The 14357-nt window shown below is 36.0% G+C and overlaps 1 protein-coding gene across 9 annotated transcripts in view; it reads left to right on the top strand.

The window, feature by feature from the left end:
• GPC5 (glypican 5) overlaps window positions 1–14357 on the top strand; it is a 1368657-nt gene that overhangs the window by 251274 nt on the left and 1103026 nt on the right. The window lies entirely within an intron of this gene.

Raw genomic sequence — 14357 nt, 5'->3', positions numbered from 1 at the left:
TAAATCCTGTCTGAATAATCTACTCATTCTGGAACATTTTAAAACGATCTTGGGCTTTAAGGATAACTAAAGAGTTTCTGAACTATAATGAGGCTCTTGGAAATGCTGTGTCACAGATTATATGTGGGGGAGAATGTGGCTTTACTTAGGCTTCCAAGCTAGCTTTCATTTTCATCCAGAGAATGGTTTTGGTAAGAAGCTGTTATCTGGTATGGCTAGAGTGGCAAGTGAGCTGCCCTTAGCCTCATGAGCGTAGGAGGGAGGGACAGAGGGACCACTACTCTGTAAGTCTGTGGATGGAATTAAGTTTGTCTAAAACCCTTCACTGTATCTGGACAGGGAAACAGCTTGCATATGTGAAAATGGCATCTGAATTCAAATTGAAAATAGTAACATAAAAGCAAATGTAGTGATGACCAGTGTAGACCACAACACAAAGTGGGCAAACCTGTTGAGATGAGGATGCTGATAACTGTATTGGAGTTCTTTGTAGAAAAGATGTAAGAAACATCGTGGATAATAGTTTCAGAATGAAAGAAAACATACGGGGATTCACTTGTGCAATACAGTGGAAATATGACTCAATCTTTCTATCAAGACTAAACATTGATTAGTATCTTCCTAAATGATGGGCTCTACTTTGTAATGATTTTCAAATGTATAGGTGCAGCTCTGCACAGAAGCTAAGATCAATTTCCTATAAAACAATTAAAAAATAGATTTTTAACCCCAGCTTTATGGTATTTGGTGCATTAGCTACAAGGCTACTATATTTCAACTGAATTAAACATGGCAGTGAGGCATGAGAAAGGTTCTAGAACTTCTTTATCTAAACGGCTTATTTTTATTTGTTTATTTTTAATAGAACAGAGCCTATAGTTCCTGAGCTGGGCTTGGAACATTTGGGAGATGAATTTTAGCACACTTATCTTTTTTTTCTTTCTTTCTTTTTTCCTTTTTTTTTTTTTTTTTACATTTCCAACACACTGATACTCCAAACGCTTTGACCTTGGCTCTGCAAAATTGTAGTAATAAGTTTTTCCACTTTTATTTAATAACCATTCTGAATAAGAGCAGCAAATATTTGAATAGGGGGTGTGGGGATTTGGTAGATTTTTATAAGGAAAATCTATATTATTTCTAAAGTCATATCATTGAAATTATAACTTAAAACAGATTTTTAAAAGATATCTTTGAAGCACATATATTTTAAAGTTTAGATTTCTAGCAAATTTATAGAGTGCTGTTAGCATCCCATAGCTGAAATCACATAATTGTTATATCCTATGCTTTCTGCTTTTCACTATGTTACTATTGGAATATCTTCTGATAACATCTATGAGAGAGGAATGGATGTTGTAGTAAAACGGAGTCTTCTCGGTCTGATTGATCTTGTGCTTTACAATCCATTTCAGTTATCAGAAAGTATTTAAATTTTTTCCTCCTGCTATTTGGGAAGAATGTAATGGTCTAAAAGATTGCCTACCTTCTGAGGGAGTTTCTCTCTTGTCAGGATAGAAACAGTATATTTACTAAACTGCCTTTAAATTTGGAGTAAATATTGTAATCTATTTCTTTCTCCGTTTGCTGGCCTGTCACTATAGGAAGCGCCCAAACATGACACGTGGCAATATAATCTAGCAGATCTGTAGACCATGGCTAGGATGTTTTAAAATTAGGAGATTCCAGAATGAAATTAAAACCATTTTTTCAGTGGTTAGAACTCACCAGTATTTTACTTTAGTATGAATTTGTATAGTGATGATTCTTGTATTGCCCAATGACCTTTCTTAGCCATTTCTATAAAGCTAACAGAACAAACAAATGTATTTTTAACACTATACTGTAGGCAAATATTCCTTCCCTATGAAATGGGGAAGATGTAAGATGCTAAGATACACATTTGTATTCACTATTTGGAGAAAAATTATCCACCAAAATTTTCTAGAAGAGGGTTTAAAGTAAATACATTTCTTAGACCAATAAATATGGTCAGTGATCTGCAGTGATTTGACATAATGAAATAAATGAATATAATTAACTATGATGGCAAAGTAAATTGAACCACTATAGCTATTTAGAGGACACTAGCCATTTTAGCTGGACACCATTTGCTTTTGTACATTTATGGATTGTACAGAACTAGCTTTGAAAGGTAAGATGTATAATTTGTATAATTTGTATAATTGTGTAGTTAGAGGGACTGTAGATCCAATGAACTCATTTTAATTTAGAATACCATGTGCTACTTGATAAAATGGCTTTTCTGGCACCTAGATATCCTTTTAGGCATGCCTTGGAGACCCTGTAGTGTAAATAAAATTGTGTTGATTTGCTCAGGTCTATGGGATTTGGACTTGGTTCTGGAGTGAACATTATATTTAAATACATAGGTAAAAGGCAGAGTGAAAACCTTTAGAATGCTCACAGATTGGTGTGGAAAGAAAAGTCTACGGAATCTGTGGGAACTTCTTCAGGACTCCAGGTTGGATAAGATAGTTTTGGGGGCAACATATGGTAATGGGAAATATATATATTTTTTTTTAAGAAAGAAAGAATAGTTATTGATGACTAACTAGACATAGGAAATAAGAGTCTTAGCACCTTGAGTCTGAATGCTTACAAGGCGGATTTTAATATATAAAAAGGAAGTCAGGAAGATGCTGAGAAAAGCAGAAGAGAATAGTAGACCAAAAGAGATCCAGCTTGATGTTAGGCATTGAAAAATAATTAGATCTCCAGGTAAGAAAATTTTGCTTCCTCAACAGTTCTCATAGTGAAATCTGAGGTTCATAAGATCTTTTTGGAATGTATGGGAGATCAAAACAATTTTCATAATACTATCAAGACATGATTTTTCGGGGCGCCTGGGTGGCTCAGTCGTTAAGTGTCTGCCTTCGGCTCAGGTCATGATCTCAGGGTCCTGGGATCGAGCCCCGCATTGGGCTCCCCGCTCTGTGGGAAGCCTGCTTCTCCCTCTCCCACTCCCCTTGCTTGTGTTCCCTCTCTCGCTGTGTCTCTCTCTGTCAAATAAATAAATAAAATCTTAAAAAAAAAAAAAGACATGATTTTTCTTTTTCTCTGCATTGGCATTTCCTTTGGTAGTGCAAACACAATGGTGAGCAAAACTGTTGGAGCTTTAGCAAATTCAGTTAGTGGCACCAACTTGTACTCATAGTCATTGTATTCTTCATATCTACAGACTTGCAGGAAAAAAAGTCCAGTTTCATTTAAAAATGTCCTGATGAAGCAGTAAAAATTATTAATCTTATTATACATCAGCCCCGAATTATATACATATTTTTCACATTCTGTGTGTTGACATAATGCATAAAGCACATTTTCTGCATACTAAATTATAATGGCCCTCTTGACGAAAGACACCTGTGTGATCATTTCAACTGCAAGCTCAACTATCCACTCTTTTTCTTGAACATATTTTTTTTAGTGAAAAACATGATTGACAAATTATGATGATTCAGACGTGGGTATTTGGGTAGACATTTTCTTAAAGTGGACTAATGAACCTGCCACTTCAAGAAAAATAACTCACGGTGTTTGTTGCCAGTGATAACACTTGAGATTTCAAGAGAAAATTGGAATTATAGAAAACTTACAGGGATCACCATAAACTTGAAAAGTTCCTGATTACATACAGAAATGACCAACTCTGTCAGCATTGAGAAAATGTGCATAATGTGTGAGCCAACATTTCCAAATGTTAATGACTGAGTTACAAAATCATGCATGGGTAACAAAACCATGCATAGGAAAATGCAAACCAATGGGACATCACAACTGACCGTGAAAAAAAATTGTCAAGTTTTGGTGTAATAGCAAAGAAGAATATTGACAATTATCTGAAAAGATGGTTAAATATACCTCCTTTTGTCAATTGCATATCTTTGGGAGGCTGGATATTTTTCCTTTTTTTTTTTTTAAAGACATATATTTTTTAAAGATTTTATTTACTTATTTGAGAGAGAAAGAGACCGCGCACAGGAGAGAGCTTGAGCAGGGGAGAGGGGCAGAGGGAGAGGGAAAAGCAGACTCCCCGCTGAGTAGGGAGCCTGAGGCAGGGCTTGATTCCAGGACCCTGGAATCACTACCTGAGCCAAAGGCAGACGCTTAACCGACTGAACCACCGAGGCACCCCAGATTTTTTTCCATACACCTTGACCGAGACAACATATTGAAATGAATTAAACCCAGGAGCAGATATGAGAAGCTAGCTCTCTTGGATTAAGCCAGGTAGTAATAAAATTTACAATAATGTAAAATCATGCCACTCTTCACACTATTTGTTTTGGAAAATATAGTTGTTTTTCACAAAATATGTAACTTATTCTAATGTAATTAGTTTGTGATAGTTATTTTTTAAGAGGGCTGAATAAATATTTTTAGTTACCCATTTTTATTGTAAAATAATATATGTCTATAAATAGAACCCTCCAAGACAAAAGCTTTACAGGTTTCTCAGTAACTTTTAAGAATGTGAAGGATCCTGAGGCCAAAAACTTTGGGAATCACTGAGTAACATATGTACCTTTGGGGGTCATTAGCTTGGAAGTTTCATTTGATATTGGAGAAGTGGTGTTATATTTTGAATGAGATCATATAGAACAAATACCAGGGCTTGAAAAAAAAAACAAAAACAAAACTGGCCTAGGTTTTGGAGGAATGAGTGAAAGAAAAATAAATCCCCTGTAGAGGATGTAAGGGTATCAATGCCATCAGTTTTAGGGGCTGACGTACCCAGGAGAGTGCAAGTCCTGCGAAGAAGACACTGCATTTGGTTAGGTAGAGGTCTATAGAGACCTTGAGCCATTTCAGTGGCCCAGTGCAACCTTTAATCTGAACCATTCAGTTATCTCTCTCTGTCCACCTGAATCTTCCACTGTTCCCTGATGGAATTTACGAACCATCACCAGCAAAAATCCCTGGATCCTCAGCCTTTATCTCTGAGTGGAACTTGACCTTCTTGTTCTAGCTGAACCTTAGTACATCTTCCCTTACAGTCTCTTCAAATACAGACTATTTCTTGGAGGGTCAGAATTGAAGAGCAAGAGTGTTTATTTCCTTCTCCACATGAACTTGGTAATAAAGATCTTACATGGTATCCTTTTTTTCCCAGAGGTTAGGTGAATTTTCCAGTTAATAATTACAAATATTGGAAAATCCTCAGCTGTTTGGACCCCAGCACAAAACATGTAGGGATTTCTTTTCATTTATTTTTGCTATGTTAATAATAGTGGCTAATTTCCCAGCAAAGGAATAATTATAATGGCTAATTTGGATTATATACCACATGTAATAGCCTAAGGTACTAAATTAACAGTGAAATCTCTGCATTTAATTGGATATATAAAGTTTTGTTTTATTTTTGGCTTAAATATTTACCAAATGGCACCTTTTCAGCTTATTTAAATAGTCTTTCAGCCTTTTCAAAGAGCCTCCATATCCTAATAGTTCAGAACCTAGATTCTGGAGCCAGATAGCTTGGATTTAGATGCAGGCTCTCTGCCCCTTTCTATGTAAATATAGAAAGTCACTTATTTGAGCAACTTTAGGAAATCACTTAATTTTCAGTGCTGGAGCTTGATTATCTTTAAAATGAGAATGCTAATAATAATTATTTATTTATTTATTATACTACTATTATGATTATATTCAGTCTATAATTACGTTCACCAGACTCACTACCTGCTAGTATTCCATACTGTTGTTTATCAGACTTTGTTTATACTTTGTTTATTCCATACTGTTTATACTTTGTTTATTCCATACTGTTGTTTATCAGACATACTGTTGTTTATCAGATCAAGAGTCGGATGCTTAACTGACTGAGCCACCCAGTGCCCCTACCAAAGGAATTTAATAAAGCATCTAGCGTATGGCAAGTACATAGCAGAAGTGAGAGATTAAAAGTAGTAGGATTCTTTAATGTATTTTGAGCACTTTCCACCTGCAGGTGCTAGGACAGTGTGTGCATGTACAAATTCATTTAATCATCAAAGCCACCATATAAGATAGAAAGTGTCATTCTACCTGTTTTGTGATGAGAATAAATGAGGTGTGGGGAAGTTAGAAAATTTATAGTCACATAACTAACATTTCACTGTGGACTTGAACCTACACCTATAAGAATGTAAGCGAGGCTTCCAATGAACTAAGGGTTGGGAGACATAAAGATGAACAGGACATGATTCCTGTATCAGAGGACCTCTGATCCCTCAGGAAAGGGAGGAGGTGACAGTCATTTTTCAAACATCTTTCCAGTGCAGGACGTAAACGCGGGGAGAGATCACCAGGTGTCAGCATGTACTTTATTTCATTTGAATTTAACGGATACTCTGTCCCATTGTCAGAACTGACACTATGATACCTATTTTATTAAAGAAAAAATTGATGCTTAGGCAAGTTAAATGGCTCATATGATTGGTTTATGGAAAAGCCTAGACTAGAATCTTTGTCTCCTGAGTTTGCAAGTCAAGTGTAGACATTTGTTGTCTTCCATGATCAGTATTAGAGTAGGTTGAATATTGGCCTCTGGAGATATCAGGGACTGATTCCTGCATCTGTAAATCTGGGGGACAAAAAAGGTCTTTGCCGATGTGATTAAATTAAGGATCCTGAGATGGGGAGATTATTTTAGATTATTTGGCTGGACCCTAAAAACTACCACATATATCCTAAAAAGGGAGACAGAGATTTGAGATACACACAGAAAAGACAATATGACTATGAGGCAGAGACTGGATTTACACACCCACAAGCCAAAAAATGCCAGCAGACACAAGAAGCTGGAGGAGGCAAGGAATAGATTCTCTCCTAGAGTTTCTGGAGGGAGTTCAGCCTGGCCTATGGTGATTTCAGCCTGGTGGTTCTGATTTTTACTTTTGGTATCTAGAGTGTAAATTTCTCTTGTTTTAAGCTGCTTATTTTGTGGTAATTTCCTACAACAGTAATAGGAAACCACTACAAGCATCTTATATGGTTGGGGGAGGAGTGTGTTCCTTGATCCACATGGTTGCTCCCTTCTCCTCAAGAAAATCCCCTTGAACATGCCTGCTGGAAGACTGACTACATACTAGTATTCCAGACTGTCATTCGTCAGACCTCTGGTTGTCTTCCCTTATCAACTCAAGACTTTATTACCCAGCCCTCTCTTTCTCTCTCTTCACTTCTCTTACTACCATCCTTGGCAACTTTAACATCCACTGTCTAGCCAGTGTCCTTGTATCCACATGTGCCCTAGATTACATTCTTTTGTTTATTCAAAAAATCTCCTCCAACAGTTCTTATCCCCCTGCTCAGCCATCAGTATTTATTTGTTGATCAGATTGCTCCTATCAGCATATGAACATCCCATAAATTCTCCCTCCTCCTAAAACAAATAGCTTTGCCCTCGCATTTCCCTCCCGTCCCTGTCTTGGTTCTCTACTTCCATTATAGCAAGGATTTTCAAGAGAGCTGTCTATATATTGCCTCAATTCCTGTTCTCTTTTGTGCTCACATTCTGCTGAGGCAGCTCTTGTCAAGGTCAGTCAGAGCCTCTCTCTTGTCAGTGCCCGTGGTCAGTTGTTATTCCTCATCTCACTTGACCTCTTAATAGCATTTGACGTGATGGATGACTTCCTTCCACTTGAATCATTTTCCTCCCTTGGTTTCTGGCATAGTCCACTCTCCTGATTTTCTTTTTATTTCACTGGCTTTTTATTCTCATTCTTCTTGCTGGCTGCTCTTCTTTTCCTGCATCTCTGCACTCTTCCCTATCTTCCCTTCTTAGGTTATTTCATCCAGTACCCGGATTTGACTCTCCTTGCCCATCTATCTCAGGTCTGTGTCACCAGGCTCCACTTTCCCCATGAGATACAAATTATTTTATCTAACACTGTACTGAGAAGCTTTATTTGAATTTCTAATTGGTATTTCATTCTTACCATGTCCAAAATAGAACTTTGAATTTCCAACTCCCACCTCACACAAACATGGTGCCTCCATAGACTTGCCTATCTCAGTAATTGGCACCACTGTGCATCCAGCTGTTGAGGCACAGGCTTCAGAGGTATCCTTCATTTACCCATCTGCTCATGGCTGGCTTTTTTCATTAATGAAGTCTCTACTCAAATGTTGCTTCCTCAGTGGAGGCTTTCCCGCTCACATTATCTTAGTCAATCCATAGAAAATCAATTTGCCCAAACCAGTTTGCCAAATTAATTTTTTAATGTGCCAAATAACCAAATATTATATATAGTTTGGGTAGTTTGGATATAGTTGGTAAATTCAGGAATTTTGCTTTTGGGAATAGATTAGTCAGGGAATTTACTTTTGATTGTGTGCTAATGAGTTGATTATGGACAAATTGACCTAGAGCCCTCCAAAACAGTGATCTTATCACTCTCTACCCTTTAATGTTTTTTCTATAGTACTTACTTAATACAACAATAAATCATATTTATATGTCTGCTTTTATATTTTCCTATCCTTTAGACTCTAAGCCTCACGAGGGTGGGGCGCCTGGGTGGCTCAGTTGGTTAAGCCTCACGAGGGTAGACTTTTCAACTTTAGTATTGAGGTCTACAGCAGGTGCTCAAAAATAATGGTTTAATGAATGAATGCAACAATGAGTGACAAAAAACAACAATTGGATTTGAATACATTGAAGAAGGAATGGGCAATGTGTCACTCTAAGCTGAAAATACAGAACATTCTTATTTTCTTAAGCTATCAAAAAGGGAAAATGAGATTATGAAGTAAAGTGACATAAAGGTTTTTGTTTAAGTAAAGGAGACCAATGTGTTAGAGTATGGAATTAAGGAAAAAAAAAAAGGAAAAAGACCCACCAATAAAGGATATTGATTTTTTTAGTTTTGTATAACAGTAGAAGACGATATAAATCAGTGAATAAAAAACTGTTTTATATGACAGTTCTGTATTTCTAGATTGTGTTTCTGGGTTTATTTATTTATTTTTAAAGATTTTATTTATTTATTAGAGAGAGAGTGCGAGCAAGTGGGGGGAGGGGCAGAGAGAGACGGAGAGAGAGAATCCCAAACAGACTGTGCGTTGAGAATGGGGCCAGATGCAGGGCTCGATCCCATGGCCGTGAGATTATGATCTGAGCCAAAATCAAGAGTCGGATGCTTAACTGACTGAGCCACCCAGGCACCCCTGTTTCTGGTTTATTTTAGAAATTATTGGATTTGATTTAAAATCTTCATCCCACAATAACTTATGAAACAATCTATAGTGAGTTGTTTGACATTGATTTTATCTGTTACATAAGTGCTTAAATGAGTTTAAAACCTTGCTAAAGTCATAAATTGATTTTCAGAACATAAATGATTATAAAATGATATTCGTAATAAATGTGAAGCACCATGATAACCGCATTAGTGGGGAGGGAAATGAGGAAGGAGAAAAGTTGAGAAAGTATTTTTCCATGCAGTGCTTGTCCAAGGAGACCAGATTAATTACTAATATGTTAATTTTTTGGTGATATAGATTAATATCCACTTACTATTTATTTGTATAGATGACTAATTTCTGAAGAATGATATTATAAATCATACTGCATAACATTTAAAAAATATGTCATTAAGTTAATATTCTAGAAAACTTTTATTATATATTTTATTTTATGAAAAAGTTGAGGAAATATGGAAATATCAAAGGGATGAATTCAGTATAAAAACTTTAGACTGGAGAAATTGGTAATTGCTTCTTTTACTTAGATATGCATATCTTCACAGTGGCTCGATCCCATGGCCGTGAGATTATGATCTGAGCCAAAATCAAGAGTCGGATGCTTAACTGACTGAGCCACCCAGGCACCCCTGTTTCTGGTTTATTTTAGATGGTCTTCTGCTAATTAAAGGAATTATTAAATGTGACCATATTAAAATTATTGGAAGGCATTCTTGTTAAATAAGAAAGGCAGAAGGGTTTACAGTTCATCGTAATATGTATGTGATAAAAACTGGTTGAGAAATTGTTCTTGAAATGATCTACCTGTCTCTACCTATCTACTCATGTATTGATAATTAATACAGAGGAAAAGATAATTTCTGACAAAAACTAGCTCTGAAGTAGCAGGGTATTGAGGAATTATCTGTGGTAGTAACAACATTTGTGACTTAAGAATTGTAAGGCACAAATATGTAAATTTCCTCTGAAAATTTCTCTCCAACCCAGGTACACATTGTAAAATCATGTGATTATCCACAGTTGATATGATTTAATCTTTCTTCATCTATTTCATTGCTATGTTTGAGAATATCTGGGGTCTTAAATTGTAATAGATACTTCGAACTTTGTATCTTAAAATGTCCATATATCAAAAATAATAAAAATATGAAAAGGGTCATAAAATGTCTGTTCATGTCATGCAGGAGAGGTTATTATAACAGTTATTTCATGATCATTAGATTTTGAAATCATCTTTATCTTTAAAGCAGTAAAGGCCCCATAAATATTGTTTCTCCCATTGTAAAAAGCTACCTGCATATAAGTCTTCACTGATTTTGCAATTTGTCAAATTTAATTTTAAATCAGTATCACCTTGTTTTATCTCCACCAGTTGTATTTAAGTTTAAATCCTCAGTTTAAGTGTCAGTAATCATTTGTATGTACTGTAAAATGTCTCTAAAGGGAATGTGGGCTGAAAACAGTTGATACAAGTTTCCAGTCATAGGTATTTTGTTATTAAATTTTCACAGGATGTTAATGTTGAAAATTGAAGTAGATGCAGATCAACTTCATGTATTCCGGCTTCATTTTCTACTTAATGAGATGATACATAAATTAATTCTCTCGTAAAGCTGGGGGAAATTATGTTTTTTATTCAATCAGTAATTAGATAACAGTTTCTTACTCAACCTACCACTCCTAGGCATTAAAAGGAAAGTTGGAAGTTTCCTGCCTTGGTAGACTTGATCTGATAGCACTGGAAAGAAGAGCTTATTGAAATTCTCAACGAAAAGCAACAGATGATTTTTTTTCCTAGTCTGTTTCTTAACTTCCTTAAGCAAGCCTAGCAAATGTTTATTTATTTTCAATAGGTGTTATAATTTTAGGCACATCAACAGAACACTATTATTTGTATAGCTTAGGTGAGGGCTATTTTTTACTTATTAAAACTTTGTAATGAAAGGACAGTATGGCTTCTCTTTAATAATGAAGTAGACGTGATTAATTATTTAGCATCTACCCTACCTTGGATTTATGAATACTGATTTTGTATGTGGATTATTCTTTTGCACAACAGCAAAATCATTTATTTATTTGACAATTCTTTTGACAAGTTTAAATTCTTGTTAAAATCATAATACTAATTCCATAAAATGGAAACACTCAACTATGGAAAACATAGGAGAACGAAGTGATGAGTTTGCAAATTCAGAGTTAATACAAACAGCTAATTTTAGTAAATTCAACTTCTGATTTTGCCAACTTTTCTTTAAAAAAAATTTAACAAAATCATCCAGTGGATTGGCTTCTAGACTGTTCAGTTTCTGATGTGTTTATATATTAACATTTTATATTAGGATCAAAAATTCACAAAAGTATGTTTACCCCTAATCCTTAAAGATTCAAATGTGTATAGAACAATTATTTACTGTTTTCGTCATTGGATTTAAGAAATGTTTAGGATCACAAATACACACATTCAAAAATACCAATACATATTTAGGTAATTCAACTAACTGGAATGTGTCAATATCAGATTTAACACAGATTGAAAAATAAATCTTTATATTGCAATAAGTTAATAGCATACTGAAAAACTACTACAGAATAGTCCATTTTAAAAATCCATTTTGTGTTTAAATATTCAGGAGATAGTCAGAATGTTGGTATTTGGACACATGTCATCTCTTATTCAGAGGTTAGCAAAAACAATACATAGTCATGAAAACTAAAATTATAATATTTACAACATTAGAGACAAGTTTTAAAATGTTACTCTAATAGGATTCCTAACATTTTTATATACTTTGCAGTTATTTTGTTTAAAAGATCAGAGGAAAACTAGTCTGAAATAAAATAAAAGTAAAAATCCTAAACATTAAATATCTTCTTTTCAATATTGCTTTCACAGAATAAATTTGCAAAACCTATTTGTTATAGCAGCTGAAAAGATAAATCCCAATATTCCTGAATCATTATAAGTTGTAAATTACTGGGACTGGAATTTATAAAGAAACATTTTATTTTTTACTTTAAAAAGTTGTGTTTGAACATCACTTAGAGTTGGCAGAAATCAGATGGAGCGTTTGTATTTCCTGGGGTAACATTCAACGTTTATTGCACCGAGAATCCTATGGCGGGTATCAGTCACAATCACGTCTACAGCACACACCTTAGAAAAACTGGTGGGAGGTATGTAAGCGTGCCTGTGGTATTGGTATCTTTAAACCTATCCTTATTTTATCTTAAAAAAATTGCAAACATTGCTATTTAACCATCACTGGCAAATAATCTCATTTGCAACCTACCTCGTAATTCTTGGCCACACGCAATTTGCTGAGAGACACAAGCCTATATTAATGAGAAAAATATAAGCTTAGCAGTTTTGTTTTAGTTCCAACTACAGGTTTAACTCACTTTTCACACTCACTCTTGCGGGTCTTTGAAAGCAGAGTGCCGAGGCTGAGATTGCAGCTGTGGGGTCAGGCTGTATGGCGGAATGCTTGTCGAGCTGCTGTGTAAACGCAGAGAGAACACTTTATAGATTATCTGCAAGTGCAATTACTCAAAAACTGGCTAGGTTGAAACAATCATGGAAGCTGCTGGTTAAATGCAGACTCGTGAACCAAAACAGACTCACCGAGTTGCAAACCCCAGTGCAGAGACCTGGCAATCGGAATTTTCCTTACCCAGCCTGGGCGATCAGGTGATCTCACTTGAAGCCTTCATTCACTCACATTTTCATTGAGTGTAGAGTAGATAGGCTTACATTCTAGTGGGCCCTGGAGATGCAGATAACAGGAGTCCTGCTTCCTTCGTAAGTTAGAGTGTGTAGGACTCTGTTGCCACAGAGTCGCAACCACCTTTAAAAGCTGTTGTCTTTGGGTTGCTGGGTGGCTCAGTTGGTTAAGCGTCTGCCTTCGGCTCAGGTCATGATCCCAGGGTCCTGGGATCGAGTCCCACATCGGGCTCCCTGCTCCGCGGGGAGCCTGCTTCTCCCTCGGCCTCTGCCTCTCTCTCTCTGTCTCTCATGAATAAATAAATAAAATCTTAAAAAAATAAAAAATAAATAAAAGCTGTTGCCTTTGATGATGGGGTAGATGTCCTTCTTTAGTTCAGGCTGGTGTCACAGAATACTGCGTGCCTTATATAAGCAAAAAAACATTTATTTCTCATAGTTCTAGAGGCTGGGACGTCCAAGATCCTCGTGCTGGCAGGTTCATTGTCTGGTGAGGGCCTCCTTCCGGGTTCCCGGATGGTCATCTCCCTGTGTCCTCACATCCAGAAGGGGCCAAGGAACTCTCCAGAGTCTCTTTTATAGAGGCGCTAATCCCATTCACGAGGGCTTCACCCTCATGACCTAGTCACCTCCCGAAGGCCTCACTCCCAAGTGCCATCATGTTGGAGATTAGAAACAAATATTCAGTCTGGAGCAAGCACCTTCATATATCACACTAAAGCTTGAAACCCAACATTAAATGGTCTCAGAACAAAATCAGAATACACGATACTGTATTTTATCTGTGCTTTTCATAAAGGTGTTTGGTTTGGTTTGGTTTGTTATTGCTACTGTTTGTTTTTAGGACACTATGGCATATGCATGCACTACTAATAAGGTGGACACAGTTCCACTTTACTAGGAGCTCTCCCTGCACTTCTGCCTTTTATTATTTCATTTCATTCTCCTGTCGTTCCATCTCCTTTTATAATATATTCAATGGTCTGATTACTGAATTACTGTGTGGTCTTTTACAACCTAATTAAAAATAACTATGAGATCGGGGTTATGGGAGATAATTTTATTGATGTATTTTACAATTAATTATGTATTGATAACAGTCCAGCATCATTATTTATTATAATTAGGCTAATTATAAAATGTAATTACTAGAATATCCAAGGTGTTCAACTGCTGCCTAAAGCTATCATTTTGAAATATAACTTTTGCCAGCCAATTACTACAGCCTTCCTTAATTTGTGGATAAATCATGCTCTGTTATTTCTACGGAGAAATTGATTTGGAAGCATCAGTTCCCTAAGTGAGAAAATAAAATGTCCCACAGTAAAGTGTTTGGGTGATAAGGTGATAAGAACAACAGAATATGGTTCAGAAGATGGTCACACAGTTACTGTCATTGACTAATACAACTCACGACTTTCCTACT

The sequence above is a fragment of the Halichoerus grypus genome, chromosome 4 (genome assembly GCF_964656455.1).
Source record: "Halichoerus grypus chromosome 4, mHalGry1.hap1.1, whole genome shotgun sequence".
Classification (NCBI taxonomy): Eukaryota; Metazoa; Chordata; class Mammalia; order Carnivora; family Phocidae; genus Halichoerus; species Halichoerus grypus.
This window is presented reverse-complemented; position numbering and strand designations above follow the sequence as displayed.